The sequence below is a fragment of the Budorcas taxicolor genome, chromosome 11 (assembly GCF_023091745.1).
Source record: "Budorcas taxicolor isolate Tak-1 chromosome 11, Takin1.1, whole genome shotgun sequence".
Classification (NCBI taxonomy): Eukaryota; Metazoa; Chordata; class Mammalia; order Artiodactyla; family Bovidae; genus Budorcas; species Budorcas taxicolor.
This window is the reverse complement of record NC_068920.1, coordinates 137868809-137884582: the sequence shown is the minus strand read 5'-3', so window position 1 is coordinate 137884582 and position 15774 is coordinate 137868809. Positions and strand designations below refer to the sequence as shown.

The window sequence follows — 15774 nt, the reverse complement described above, 5'->3', positions numbered from 1 at the left end:
AGAGATCAAATTGCCAACATCAGCTGGATCATCGAAAAAGCAAGAGAGTTCCAGAAAAATATCTACTTCTGCTTTACTGACTATGCCAAAGCCTTTGACTGAGTGGATCACAATAAACTGTGGAAAATTCTGAAAGAGATGGGAATACCAGACCACCTGACCTGCCACTTGAGAAATCTGTATGCAGGTCAAGAAGCAACAGTTAGAACTGGACATGAAACAATAGACTGGTTCCAAATAGGAAAAGGAGTACATCAAGGCTATATATTGTTACCCTGCTTATTTAACTTATATACAGAGTACATCATGTGAAATGCCGGGCTTGATGAAATACAAGCTGGAATCGAGATTGCCAGGAGAAATATCAATCACCTCAGATATGCAGATGACACCACCCTTATGGAAGAAAGCAAAGAAGAACTAAAGAGCCTCTTGATGAAAGTGAAAGAGTAGAGTGAAAAAGTTAGCTTAAAACTCAACATTCAGAAAACGAAGATAATGGCATCTGGTCCCATCACTTCATGGCAAATAGGTGGGGAAACAATGGAAACAGTGTCAGACTTTATTTTGGGGGGCTCCAAAATCACTGCAGATGGTGACTGCAGCCATGCAATTAAAAGACGCTTGCTCCTTGGAAGGAAAGTTATGACCAACCTAGATAGCATATTAAAAAGCAGAGACATTACTTTGCCAACAAAGGTCCATCTAGTCAAAGCTATGGTTTTTGCAGTAGTCACGTATGGATGTGAGAGTTGGACTACAAAGAAATCTGAGTGCCAAAGAATTGATGCTTTTGAACTGTGATGTTGGAGAAGGGAGATCTCAAGGGAGATCAAACCAGTCAATACTAAAGGAAATCAGTCCTGAATATTCATTGGAAGGACTGATGTTGAAGCTGAAGCTCCAATACTTTGGCCACCTGATGCAAAGAACTGACTTATTTGAAAAGACCCTGATGCAGGGAAAGATTGAAGGCAGGAGGAGAAGGGGACAACAGAGGATGAGATGGTTGGATGTTGCCACCAACTCAATGAACATGAGTTTGAGTAAGCTCTGGGAGTTGATGATGGACAGGGAGGCCTGGAGTGCTGCAGTCCATGAGGTCACAGAGAGTCAGACACAACTGAGTGACTGAACTGAATGGAAGGAATAATATTTCCTTTCTTTTATGGAACCAAGGTGCCCAGATTGCTAAACATACAGATCTAGAAAAGGTGCTAAACATAAAATACCCTGCTTTCGTGGGTGGACACATGACCCACGTGGGACTAATGAGAACCCTCTTTGGCATTTTCACTAATAGATGAGGGAACACCTCATGGCAGGTGAAGAACTGGGAGATGCTCCAGGTTTATAGGAGAAGACAGACAGAAAAAGAAGCTGCTTTGCAGAGAGAAGCAGGGATGAGAGGAGGAGAGCATCACCTTGATTCTGCTCTTGATTCTCTGAACCAGTAGAGTCCTCTTTTGCCTCATCTGGTTTATGCCGGTCTTCTCACACTTGTGACTTTAAGAGCCCTTCTGTGTGTGCACGCTAAGTCGTTCAGTCATGTCTGACTCTTTGCAACCCTATGGACTGTAGCCTGCCAGGCTCCTCTGACCATAGGATTCTCCAGGCAGGAATACTGGAGTGGGTTGCCATGCCCTTCTCCAGGGGATCTTCCCAACCCAGGGATCAAACTTGCACCTCTTACGCTCTCAGCATTTTATGGTTTATGAAGGCCTTTCCCTAATAGTCGGTTCTTACACTAGCCTGAGGAGGAGGTAGGGTCAGTATCATCTCTTTACTTCTCACAAGGGAAGCTGAGATCAGGAGCAGCTAAGTGATTTGCCAAGCAGTGAGGGAGGAACCAAGCGGGCAGAGTGGCCAGTGGTCTGCCCCTGGATCCAAATTTCTGTCTTGTTTTCCCCCTGGGCTCCTGGGTGCCCAGTGGAGGGGGTGTCTTGATCCCATACCTCCTTCAGTGCTGCTGCTGCTGCTGCTGCTAAGTTGCTTCAGTCATGTCCAGCTCTCTGCGACCCCATAGACAGAAGCCCACCAGTCTCCGCCTCAGTGCTAGTGGTCCCCAGATTTTTTTTTCTGGCTGTGCGGCACGTGGGATCTTATTTTCCTGACCCATGATCAAACCATTACCCCTTGTGGTAGAAGTATGAAGTCTTAACCACTGGACTGCCAGGGAAGTCCCAGTGGCCCCTAGACTTTGACCATGCCTTCGCCTCCATTCATTCCTCCAGTTGCTTGACATGGGGTCTAGAGGGAGTGGGGCTGCAGAGTAGGAGACTGTTGATGGGCCCCATGCTTCCCATGACCTTGGGGCTCACCAGGCCCTATAGGACAGAGAGATGCTGACACACAGCACAGCAGCCGTGAGACCTGCCAGCAAGCTGAGCACCCAGGGCTGGGGCACCAGTCACCCTGACCCCGTCCTCCTGGGCACCTCAACAGCCTGTGGGAACCCTTCCTCTTGCCAGACCAGGCTTGGAGTTTTCTCTTCAGTCTGGGCCCCAGCACAGGGAGGGAACTGGGTGCAAGGGTCTCCTCTGGCTGGGAGCTGGAAAACTGGATGTACCTCTGGGTTGAAATTAAAAGATGCTTGCTCCTTGAAAGAAAAGTTATGACCGTCCTAGACAGCATATTAAAAAGCAGAGACATTATTTTGCCAACAAAGTTCTGTCTGGCCAAAACTATGGTTTTTCCAGTAGTCATGTATGGATGTGAGAGTTGAACTATAGAGAAAGCTGAGCACTGAAGAATTGATGCTTTTGAACTGTGGTGTTGGAGAAGACTCTTGAGAGTCTCTTGGACTGCAAGGAGATCCAACCAGTCCAACCTTAAGGAAATTAGTCCTGAATATTCATTGGAAGGACTGATGTTGAAGCTGAAACTCCAATATTTTGGCCACCTGATGTGAAGAAGTGGCTCATCTGAAAAGACCCTGATGCTGGGAAAGATTGAAGGCAGGAGGAGAAGGGGACGACAGAGGATGCTTGGGAGTTGGTGATGGACAAAGAGGCCTGGTGTGCTACAGTCCATGGGGTAGCAAAGAGTTGGACATGACTGAGCGACTGAACTGAACTGGGTTGGGAGGCTGGGGTTGCATAGCACTAGCACCAGCGACTATTCTGAATCCTGCTTTAGAATCTTCTCAACCCTGACCAGAAGAAGGGGTGGAAGGAACTTCATGTTATTGCCAGTGTTGGGACTGGTCTGAAGGGACCTCCTTCTGTGGTGAATGTGACCTGTGACCTCTCCCACCCTCCTCTTAGGCTGACTCATACCCCGCATCCTCCCCATCCACCCTGGCAGCCCTGATCCAGGGTTGGAGGCTGGGCTCCCTCCAGCCCAGAGGAACAGGTCTGCTCCCCTCTGGTGGCCTGGACCAGAAGCTGTCTTCATGCCACCAGCAGGCGCAGTGGCCCATCCTGTCTGTGCACCCATCTGATGGCTTCTCACACCACCTTTGGTGGCATCCCACTTCCCAAAGAAACTGAGATTGCCAAATTTAGCAAAAAATAAAGTGCAACAAAAAGAAGATGCCTAGTAAAATTTGAATTTCATAAAAACAAAATACTTTTAAGTGTAATGATGTGTGATACTTTATCTGTGACCCCTAAGAAGAGCTCAAGGTCAAGCAGGTGAAGTGGGTTGGATGGGCCCTGTGCCTGGCGATGCAGGGTTCCTGCCACTCAGCCAAGCGCTCTCTACATCCCATGGCCTGCCAGCAGGTCAAGCTTGGTCTTTGCTGTAACTCCTGCCCTAGAGTCATGGGTGCTCCCCTTTAGGTTGTGAGGATAGGGCTGGAAGCAGGGATAATGGTCTAATTCCACCCCAAAAGGAAGCAGACACTCTGCAGCAGTGGTTTCAAAACCTTGTCAACCTTGTCAAAGACCAGCAGCAGCAGCATCTGTGATGGTTAGTTTTCTGTGTCAGCATTTCATGGAGTGTGCTCAGACATTTGGTCAAATATTATTCTGGGTGTGTCTGTAAGGCCATTTCTAGGTGGGATTAAGATTTGAATCCTTAGGCTGAGTAAAGCAGATTCAGTTCAGTCACTCAGTTGTGTTGACTCTTTGCGACCCTATGGACTGCAGCATGCCAGGCTTCCCTGTCCATCACCAACTCACGGAGATTGCTCAGACTCATGTCCATCGAGTCAGAGATGCCATCCAAACATCTCATCCTCTGTCATCCCCTTCTCCTGCCTTCAATCTTGCCCAGCATCAATGGGTCAGTTCTTCGCATCAGGTGGCCAAAGTATTGGAGCTTCACCTTCAGCTTCGGCCCTTCCAATGAACATTCAGGGCTGATTTCCTTTAGAATGGACTGGTTGAATCTCCTTTCAGCCCAAGGGACTCTTAAGAGTCTTCTCCAACACCACAGTTCAAAAACATAAATTCTTCAGCACTCAGCTTTCTTTATAGTCCAGCTCTCACATCCATACATGACAACTGGAAAAACCATAGCTTTGACTAGATAGACCTTTGTTGGCAAAGTAATGTCTCAAAGTAATGTCGGCAAAGCAGACTGCCCTCACCAATGTGTGAGGGCCTCACATGGTCAGGAGAAGGCCTGAGCAGAATGAAAAGGTTGAAAGTGAAAGCGAAAGTTGCTCAGTCGTGTCCATCTCTTTGCGACCCCATGGACTATACAATCCATGGAATTCTATAGGCCAGAATACTGGAATGGGTAGCCTTTCCTTTCTCCTGGGGAATCTTCCCAACCCAGGAATCAAACCCAGGTCTCCCACATTGCAGGCAGATTCTTTACCAGCTGAAACACAAGGGAAGCTCAAGAATAATGGAGTGGGTAGCCTATACATTCTCCAGGGGATCTTCCCAACCCAGGAATCAAACCGGGGTTTCCTGCATTGTAGGCCAATTCTTTACCAACTGAGCTATCATGGACCCTTCTGCAAATAAGAAGGAACTCCTACTGCTTGGTTATTTTCAAGCTGGGACGTTCATTTTTTTTGCCTTGGGAATCAAACTGCAATATTGGCTCTTCCTGGGTATCAAACCTGCAAGCCTTCAGACTGGAGTTACATCTTGCTTTCCGGGGTCTCCAGCTTGCCAGCTGCAGATTTTAGGATTGAACTGAAAGTGTTAGTGGCTCAGTCGTGTCTGACTCTTTGTAACCCCAAGGACTGTAGCCCTCCAGTCTCCCCTGTCCACGGAATCTTCAGGCAAGAATACTGGAGTGGGTAGCCATTCCCTTCTCCAGGGGATCTTCCTGACCCAGGGATCAAACTTTGGTCTCCCTCATTGCAGGCCAACTCTTCACCAGCTGAGCCACCCGGGAAGCCGTTTCTTAGGGTTCAGTTCAGTTCAGTTCAGTTCATTCGCTCAGTCATGTTCGACTCTTTGCGACCCCATGAATTGCAGCACATCAGGCCTCCTTGTCCATCATCAACTCCCGGAGTTCACTCAAACTCATATCCATCGAGTCGGTGATGCCATCCAGCCATCTCATCCTCTGTTGTCCCCTTCTCTTCCTGCCCCCAATCCCTCCCAGCATCAGAGTCTTTTCCAAAAAAGCTCAACATTCAGAAAACGAAGATCATGGCATCTGGTCCCATCACTTCATGGGAAATAGATGGGGAAACAGTGAAAACAGTGTCAGACTTTATTTTTTGGGGCTCCAAAATCACTGCAGATGGTGACTGCAGCCATGAAATTAAAAGATGCTTACTCCTTGGAAGGAAAGTTATGACCACCCTAGATAGCATATTCAAAAGCAGAGACATTACTTTGCCAACTAAGGCCCGTCTAGTCAAGGCTATGGTTTTTCCAGTAGTCATGTATGGATGTGAGAGTTGGACTGTGAAGAAAGCTGAGCACCGAAGAATTGATGCTTTTGAACTGTGGTGTTGGAGAAGACTCTTGAGAGTCCCTTGGACTGCAAGGAGATCCAACCAGTCTATTCTTAGGGTTTAAGACCACCTCTAAACTGTACATAGATAGCATCTGCTACAGAGTGATACAGGCTTCCCTGGTGGCTCAGACAGTAAAGCGTCTGCCTGCAATGCGAGAGACCCGGGTTTGATTCCTGGGTCAGGAAGATCCCCTGGAGAAGGAAATGGCAATCCACTCCAGAACTCTTGCCTGGAAAATCCCATGGATAGAGGAGCCTGAGAGGCTACAGTCCATGGGGTCGCAAAGAGTTGAACATGACTGAGCGACTTCACTTTCTTTCACAGAGTGATAACAACTAAAGCTTACATCACTGAGCAAAATCCTGCTTGGAAGACACTTCAAAAGATAGAACTGAGGGGCTTCCCTGGTGGCTCAGTGGCAAAGAATCCACCTGCCAGTGCAGGAGACACTGATCCCATCTCTGGTGTGGGAAGATTCCACAAGCCGCCACAACTATGGAGTCTGTGCTCTAGAGCCCAGGAACAGCAACTACTGAACCCACGTGCCCCAACTACTGAAGCCCTTGTGCCCTAGAGACCATCCTCTACAACAGAAGAAGCCACTGCAGTGAGAAGTCCACGCACTACAAGGAGGAGTAGGCCCTGCTCGTGGCAAGTGAGGAAAAGCCTGAGCAGCAATGTGCTGGGCTTTACCCATCAGAGCCAAAAATAAATAAATAAAATGATTTAAAACCCAAAACAAAACCCACTAGGCCCAATGCACTTAAAAAAAAGAAAAAGAAAAAACTGAGTAGTGGTACATTTAACCCAAATCATATTATCAATGTTCTTAGCCTTCATAATCACACGATCCATTTCTCTCTATATAAATTTATGTATTTTCCTTTTAAACTCTCAACATATTAGACAATGCCATGGTAGTGAGAGTGATCTCCTTATCTCCTTCACTCCATCTATTGAGATACAGATGTTAATCTCTTCCAGAAACATCCCTGTAGACACACCCAGAAATAGTATTTTATCAGCTATTGGGCGTCCCATAGGCCAGGCATATTTACACATGAAATTAACCATCACAGACATCCACGATCGTGCTCCCTTGCTCTCTACTTCACTTATTCTGTTTCTAAAAGATTTTTTTGCTGAGTGTGAGTCACCTGCTCAGTGCTCTTGTTGCTTCTCTCTCACCCTGTGGAGTATTTTTGAATGAGCCTCTTCACCTCCGTGTGCCTCCCTCCATCTCCTCATCTGTACTACAGGGAGGCTGAGCCATGCTTCACAGGGAAGTGGTAAGAGTTCCGCTAGCTTCTGAGGACTGAGCATGTGGGGTGGGGAAGTTGTTAAGATTTCATGTTCACCCTCTTCTGGTGCCATTGACATCTGGGCATCGTGTGTCACCGGAGGGGTAGGAGAGCCTGGCTGGGCCGGGACTCTGAACAGCATGAAGGACCCCTATAGCAGGCCCTGGCTGCAGCCACCAGCACCTCCTGCCATTGGGTCAGTAGATCCCGTGGTGGTGGAGGTATTGGTGGTGGGAAAAGATGCTGCATTGAGTTTGTGGCCAGACCCAGGGGGAGAATCACAGTGCAGATCCTTGTGGTTCTGGAGGAAGGCCATGCCCTCTGGGGCAGAGAACTAAATGCTTTTGACAAACAACCTCTGGTATGTCCTGGGCCCTGGAACAGACAGAACTTCTGAGCAAAGGACATCAAGTGACCACGTGGCTGACATTGCAAATCATAAAACCACCAGATCACAAGGTTGAGCAGGCCGGCGGCAATCCACAGTGAGACAGGAGAGAACATCTCTGAGTGCGAGCAGGACCAGAGGGCACAGCAAACGGGTAGCCCAGAAACCCCCTGGCACCCACCACAGTTGCACCAAGGCTGTAGGGAGGACCCTAAATGACCAGCTGCAGGAAGAGGAAAAAGTTCTCCTTCTAGATAGATTCCCTTGGTTATGTGGGTGTAGCTGGAAAAGGATGGCAGCCATACTACTGACTCTAAACCACATAGGTTAGAGCACCCAGGAGCTGCTTTTCGTGAACTCGTTTTCTCATTTATATATTAGTTTCATCCATTCATTCTCTCTTTCATAAAGTATCTGTGGTTTGGCCTTGATCCTTCCAGCCTCCTCCTGATGCTTTTACTCAAGTCTTCTCTCTGGTACATCTCCAGCACTTACCTTTATGTGGGACCTTTCCATTGGCATTTAAAAATGCTTAAGTCTCTCTTACCTTACAAGAAAACAAAACAAATGTTCTTAGAAAACAGAAACAAAACTTCACTCCACTTCCCTCTAGGTCTATTGCCCATCTCTCTTCTCTTTAAGCTGAACTTCTTAAAAGAACAGATATCTGCTGTCTCAGTTTTTGCCTCCCTAGCACTCCTCAACCACCTCTTCCAGGCAGGCCTCCACTTCTGCCTCTCTCTCTAAATGGCCTCTGTCTCTGGTAGGATTCCCTTCTCTCCATCCCTGCTGCCACCAGTTTCACCTTCTATACAGATCTCTGTGATAGTCTCCAAACTTATCTTCAAGTGACATTTTTTGTCCTCTCAGCATGCAGGATCTTACTTTCCTGGCCAGGGATTGGACCCATGTCCTCTGCATTGAAAGTGTGGAGTTTTAACCACTGGACCACCAGGAAAGTCCCTGAGTAACATTTTTTATTCCTTGGATATATCCCACACACAACAGGATGATCTTTTAAAAACAAAATTCTCGGAATTTCCTATGGTTTTTTATGTCTGCTAGGGTTACCATAGCAAAATGCCACAACATGGGGGACTTAAATAGTGTAAATTAATTTTTGCTCAGTCCCAGAGGCTGGAAGTCCAAAATCAAGGTGTTGGCAGGCTTGGTTTCTGGTGGGAATTTTCTCTTGGACTTGAAGATGGCTGCCTTCTTTCCGTGAGTCCTCACTTGATCTTTTTTTGAACAGGCCCTCACTCTCTCCTGCGTCTCCTCTTCTTCTTATATAAGAAAGCCAGTCCGGGGACTTCCCTGGTGGTCCAGTGGTTAAGACTTCATCTTCCAATGCAGCGGGTGTAGGTTCAATCCCTGGTTGGAAGCTACGATCATGTGTGTGTGTGTGTGTGTGTGTGTGTGTGTGTGTTAGCTGCTCAGTCGTGTCCACTTCTTCGCAACCCCATGGGCTATAACCCACCAGGCTCCTCTGTCCTTGGGATTCTCCAGCCATGGATACTAGAGTGGGCTGCTATGCCCTTCTCTAGAGGAGCTTCCCAACCCAGGGATTGACCCTGGGTCTCCTGCATTGCAGGCAGATTATTTACCATCTGAGCCACCAGGGAAGCCCAAGACCCCACATGCCTAGTGGCCAAAAAACAAAAACATAAAACAGAAGCAATATTGTAACAAATCCAATAAAGACTTTAAAATGGTCCACATCAGAAAAATCTTTAAAAAAAGAACATCAGTTCTGTTGGATAAGGGCCCCACTGCCGGGACCTCGTATAACCTTAATGACTTACTTAAGGCCCTATTTCCAAATATGGTCACATTGGAATTTAGAGCTCCAACATATGAATTGATGGGGCACACAACTCAGTCCAAGTCAGCCGAAATCCTTTATATGGTCTTCAAGGGCCTGCACGATCTGGCTCTTGTCTGTTCTGTCTTAGGTGGTCAGCTCCCCCCATCTTCTCAGTTTATTTCTCAGTTCCTCAAGGATGCAGACTTCTTCCCTTTCTAGGGCCTTAGTACATGCTGTTTCTTTTGCTTGAAATATTCCCTTTTTACTCTCTCCCCCACTCCCTCAGTTTATAGAATGCCTACTTATCTCTTAAAAATTAGTCACATGTCTTCGTCAAAGAAGTTTCCCATGACTTTAACACCATGCCAGGATCCCTCACTTATATTTCTTCTTTGCATGCCTTACTTCTCCTGTGACACTTACTCCCATTGTAATTAAATCTTTAACTGTATAATTAATTGTTTAATGCCCCCTCCCTTCCGTAGGAGGAAAGTTCCAAAACAGTAAGGACTATCTCTGTTTCATCTACTGCTGTAACCCCAGCACTTAGCGCAAGGCACTGTACACATGAAAACCTTAAAAACAGATTATTTAAAGAAGGTAGATTCCTTATTGGATTTTCAGGTGAAGAGAAATGCCAGAAATCATCAATAATTAAAAAACTCTCTCCCTCAGTGAACCTCTTTCTAGTCAGGAAAGCCAAGGTTGTTGAGAATTATATCATCTTGACCTATCTTGGAATTTATACAGAAGACTCTAGCTAAAATCTCAATGATAGATTTCCATCTCTGCCCAAACTGCTCAATCATGGGAGAGTGTTTTGAAGATAGTTGAAGCAATTTGTCCAATAGCCCATGACCTTGCTGCTCCTTCTAACAAGGAGGAATGTTAGCTAGTCTTCCCCTTAAATCTGGCCTGGCTCTGTGACCTGCTGTGGCCAACAGAATTTCACAGAAGTGATGCTGAGTATAGGCCCTGCCCACTAGTGTCCTTAGAGCATTTTGGAATGCTACTGCAGGACCACCATAGAAAGGAGCTGGGTTAGCCTCCTGGATAATGAGAACAAATAGAGGGGAATCCAGGCAACCAGCCAACAGCCAGCACCAACTTTTAGACATGCAAACAAAAACCTTTTAGGTCTTCCTGCCCAGCTCATCTTCCAGATGAAATTAACCACAAGAGCAAGCCCAGAGAAGCCAACAGAGGAACCCACAGAATTGGGAGAATAACAGATCATTGCTGGGTGCTTCATTACCCAGAAATGCTGAATGGAGCGTCAGTCCTCCTGACTTCTGCCTGATCATCTCATTTCCCCTTCTCTAAACACTCGTGCCCTCCCTCCTGACTCTCACTGTCACACTCAGTATGGATCATCAGAACACTCTAGAATGCTGATATTTCCAGCTGTAAATCCAGAAAACAGACAAGATAACTGACTCACAGTGGGGTCTATATATGTGACTTCAGCTGAGTCTGTGGGTAGGGCGTTGTTAGGGAGCATATTCTTGGAAAGGGGGCCACATTCCCTCACCTAGGACGCAGGGCTTTTGAGGTGGAAGCCAGAGGCAGGGTCACTGGGCACACCTCATTTGAGCTTGGCTGCAATTTCTAAACTTAAAATGCAACCCAGGATTTTTGCCATGTAGAAAACTTCCTATGACACAGGAGGAGATCCTAGAAACTTCCACGTGTACCCACTGGCCTGTCCACTTGCAGCACTGATCACCACAGAATTGTCTGTATCAGAAAAAACTTAAGATAACCCAAATGCCCAACAATGGATATTTACACCATGGAATACTATACAGGTAAAATGAATGAACAAGAGCTCCATGCATTAACACTTTTGTTGTTTAGTTGCTAAGTCATGTCCGACTCATTTTGCAACCCCATGAACTGTAGCCCACCAAGACACATCATTGAGAGAAAACAGCAAGTCGCTGAAGTTATGTAAAGTGTGATACTATAACTGAAAGTAGGATCCAGCTGCTTGCTGCTCAAAAGCCAATAAAGAGGCCAGGTTGTTGGAAAAGAAAGTTTGCTTTATTTTGGATCCCAGGGACTGGGAGGTGTGTGTGGTGTGGTGGATGCTTGTTCAAAGTACAGCTTTACTTTCCCCAGCACCCCACTCCAGTACTCTTGCCTGGAAAATCCCATGGACGGAGGAGCCTGGTGGGCTGCAGTCCATGGGGTCGCTAGGAGTCAGACACAACTGAGCGACTTCACTTTTACTTTTCACTTTCATGCACTGGAGAAGGAAATGGCAACCCACTCCAGTGTTCTTGCCTGGAGAATCCCAGGGACGGGGTAGCCTGGTGGGCTGCCGTCTCTGGGGTCACACAGAATTGGACATGACTGAGGCGACTTAGCAGTAGCACAATCAGAGGACAAGAGCTTTTACAGACAGGGAGGGAGGGGGTTCCATGTAGAAACAGCAGTCAGTTCTGACAGTCGTCTTGAAACTGGTCATCAGCAGTCTATCTGCATCATCTTGATTGTTTTAAGTACACTTAAGCTTCAGTTTCAGGGTCTGTTTGTTCCCATTTCTCTGAGGCCAGTTCTTGGAATTGTGGCAGCTTATGTCATGGCTCCAGTCTGGTCACCACGTAGTAAACTTTTTCCACCTGGTGAGTGTTGCCGTGTCTGTAAGACAGTTCACAGGATATGGCTCAGAACATTATCTATAGCCCTTGAGAAGGAACTAAAGGTCCTTGAAACTGCTTAATGACTAAACTGTTACTATTTTATCTCCTTTGACTGTTTTCCTTTGTTTCTGCATGTTCTAACTTCTCTGATTAATTTTTTAAAATTATTCGATTTATTTATTCTTTGGCTGCGCTGGGCCTTCGTTGCTGCATGCAGTCTTTCTCTAGTTGCAACAAACGTGGGCTGCTCTCTAGTTGTGGAGGGTGGGCTTCTCACTGCGGTGGCTTCTCTGGTTGTGGAGTACGGGCTCCAGGGCACGCAGGCGTCAGTGGCTGCTGCACGTGGACTCAGCAGTTGTGGTTCATAGGCTCCAGAGCACAGGCTCAGTAGCTGTGGCACACAAAATTAGTTGCCCTGCAGCATGTGGGATCTTCCTGGACCAGGGATCGAACCTATGTCACCTGCACTGGAAGGCAGGTTCTTAACCCCTGAACCACCAGGGAAGCCCCCTAAACTTATTCTTTGTCTAAGCTTTTCCACAGACAAAAAACAGACCAAGGGCATGGGGGGCAAGGATTAGAGTCCTGCTCCATTTCCATACTATTCATGCAAAATTTTAAAACATGTAGAACACCACCAACTCTTCTTTAGGATGCATTTGTATGTAGTAAGTGTATAAGTAGATGCATAGGGTGTTAAACAGTATATCTGAGGGAGGGATGGTGGGGAACAGGATGCGGGGGTACACAGGAGTTTCACCTGAACCAAAATGATTTGAAATAAACACGGGATATTCAAAGATTGTCAAAACGGGTGGTAGATATCATTCTCCTTACTTTTTGGGCTTCCCTGGTGGCTCAGAGGTTAAAGCTTCTGCCTGCAATGCAACCCTGCCTGCCTGCAACCCAGGGAGACCTGGGTTCGATCCCTGGGTCGAGAAGATCCCCTGGAGAAAGAAATGGCAACCCACTCCAGTATTCTTGGTTGGGAAGATCCCCTGGAGAAGGAAATGGCAACCCACTCCAGTATTCTTGCCTGGAGAATCCCATGGACGGAGGAGCTTGGTGGGCTACAGCCCACGGGGTCACAAAGAGTCGGACACGACTGAGCGACTTCACTTTATTTTTATTTTTTAGCATTGAAATCATTACATGACAAAAAAATACAAAGCCCCCACCCCCACCCCCTTCTTCTTACTGGTCAGATATATCTTTTCTGCAATCTAAGACTTTCAATATTGCTTTGCGGTAACCCTTCTGCACTTGGGAAAAAGGAAAAACATTAAGAGGTCGATGACCTGCTTAGTTTTATTTTATGACAATAGACCTTTAAGCCATGGAGTTTCAGAGGAAAACTCTGAGAGTCTAGAGAGTCGCCTCCAGGGAGTGTGAGCTCAAGAAATGACTGCGGAGGGACTGAATGGCTGGCAGGACTTTCTGCGTGGATTGTGCTCTGCCAGGCCTGCTGGCCCCTCATTAACCATGGCAGCTATCGACTTTAAAGACAGACACTGCCTGGGTAGAGAAGCTCCCGTGGAGGCCTGCTTCTGGAAGGGAGCGGGTGATTCACTGAAGAAGGACAAGTGGATGAAGGGACAATGTGGGAAGCACACTTCACTTCAAGTGAAGAAAATGGTATTCGTAGCCCAAGAGTCCTGGAGTCACTTCTCTGTGTGAGCTGGGCAGTTAGGAGACTGTCTACCCGGAGAAGCCTGGAAATAGCATTGTGTTTACCTGCTCCTCTGAACCCCTGGGAGGTGGCTGCTGCCCCCAGCCCAGCATGCTCATCAAACCTTGGTTTCAACATTTACTTGCAGTGTGACTGTAGGCCAGTTATTTAAACTATCTAATCTCTGTGTCCTTATCGCTGAGTGGTGGAGCTAATAATAGTGAAAGGCAAATATAACTGGGTTGACTCAGTTCTAGCTGTTCTGGGTTGCTTTCGGAAGACATATAACTTCAGCTCAAAAAAATCTTGAACAGAATGCAAATATGTACATACAGCTTCCACAGAGGCGGTCAAGGGGAGCCACAGTGCAAGATGCACAGCAAAAATTTCTTGAACATCCTCTTAACCCAGCAAATTCCCCAGAGCTCTGTCCTCGAGGCAGCCCCTCCCCCAAATGTCTCTTCTCTCAATCTCCTCGCACCCCCACTTCTCCCTGGACCTCTCCTGTGTCCTTCTGAACAAGCTGTTTTCTTCTGGGAGAAGCTCCAGAACCTTTTAAATTGTAAATCAATGTGGTCTTTCAGCTCCTTTCCATTCTGCTCCCTACTCATGGTCATAGAGAAGAGTCTACAGTCCAGCGGGCAAACCCAGAATAGCTCTGGAAAGGGGTGAGGGGGAAGTGGTGGTGGGAGAAGACTCTCAGTATCAGACCCTTTTTGTCATTGTCACAATCACACCTTACTCAAGCTCATTGTGAGAATTAGATGAGATAATGTATGTCAACAACTTAATAGTAACTAATTGGTAAGTCCCCAAATGATTACTTATTATTCCTATTACTATAATCACCATCCTTGGTCTTATTATTTATTTTCTTTCTTTTTTTAAAAAAATATAAATGCATTATATTATTTCTAAAAACTTATTTATTTTGTTTGAATTCCAAGAACTTCAGCCAAAAGTTTAAAAACTCCAATTGCGGTCCAGAGGTTGTAGAACATTCTCTATTTGGGCTGAGCCACCACCTGCCCACTATATTTTGTCACCCTGCTTATTTAACTTATAAACAGAGTGAAGAAGAAGTGAAGAGAAGTCGTGTCTGACTCTTTGCGACCCCATGGACTGTAGCCCACCAGGCTCCTCGGCCCATGGGATTTTCCAGGCATGAATACTGGAGTGGGTTGCCATTTCCTTCTCCAGGGGATCTTCCCGACCCAGGGATTGAACCTGGGTCTCCCGCATTGTAAGCAGATGCTTTACCGTCCAAGCTACCAGGGAAGCTATAAACAGAGTACATCATGTGAAATGCCGGGCTGAATAAAGCACAAGCTGGAATCAAGATTGCCGGGAGAAATATCAATAACCTCAGATATGCAGATGACACCCCCATTACAGCAGAAAGCAAAGAACTAAAGGCTTCTTGATGAAGGTGAAAGAAGAGAGAGTGAAAAAGTTGGCTTAAAACTCAACATTCAAAAAACTAAGATCATGACGTCCAGTCCCATCACTTCATAGCTAATAGATGGGGAAAAAGTAGAAACAGTGGCAGATTTCATTTCCTTGGGCTCCAAATCACTGTGGACAGTGACTGCAGCCACAAAATTAAAAGCTGCTTGCACCTTGGAAGAAAAACTATGACAAACCTAGACATTGGATTAAAAAGCAGAGATATCACTTTGCTGAAAAGTTCTGTATAGTCAAAAATATGGTTTTTCCAGTAGTCATGTATGGTTGTGAGAGCTGGATCATAAAGAAGGCTGAGCGCCAAAGAATTGACGCTTTTGAACTGTGGTGTAAGAGGAAGACTCTTGAGAGTCCCTTGAACTGCAAGGAGATCAAACTAGTCAATCCTAAAGGAAATCGGTCCTGATTATTTACCACAAGGACTGATGCTGAAGCTGAAGCTCCAAAACTTTGGCTACCTGATGCAAAGAGCCAACTCATTGGAAAAGACCCTGATGCTGGGAAAGACTGAGGGCAGAAGAAGTGAGTGACAGAAAATGAGATGGTTGGATGGCATCACCGACTCAGTGGACATGAGTTTGAGCAAGCTCCAGGAGATAGTGAAGGACAGGGGAGCCTGGTGTGCTGCAGT

At 46.5% G+C, this 15774-nt stretch overlaps 1 long non-coding RNA gene across 1 annotated transcript in view; it reads left to right on the top strand.

Annotated features, from left to right (window-relative positions):
* Nucleotides 1–6506, top strand: part of LOC128055363 (uncharacterized) — a 70738-nt gene extending 64232 nt beyond the window's left edge. Inside the window, exon 3 of the long non-coding RNA XR_008200108.1 lies at nt 6197–6506. This is a non-coding gene — a long non-coding RNA (uncharacterized LOC128055363). The remainder of the gene's footprint in view (nt 1–6196) is intronic.
* Nucleotides 6507–15774: the final 9268 nt, after the last annotated feature.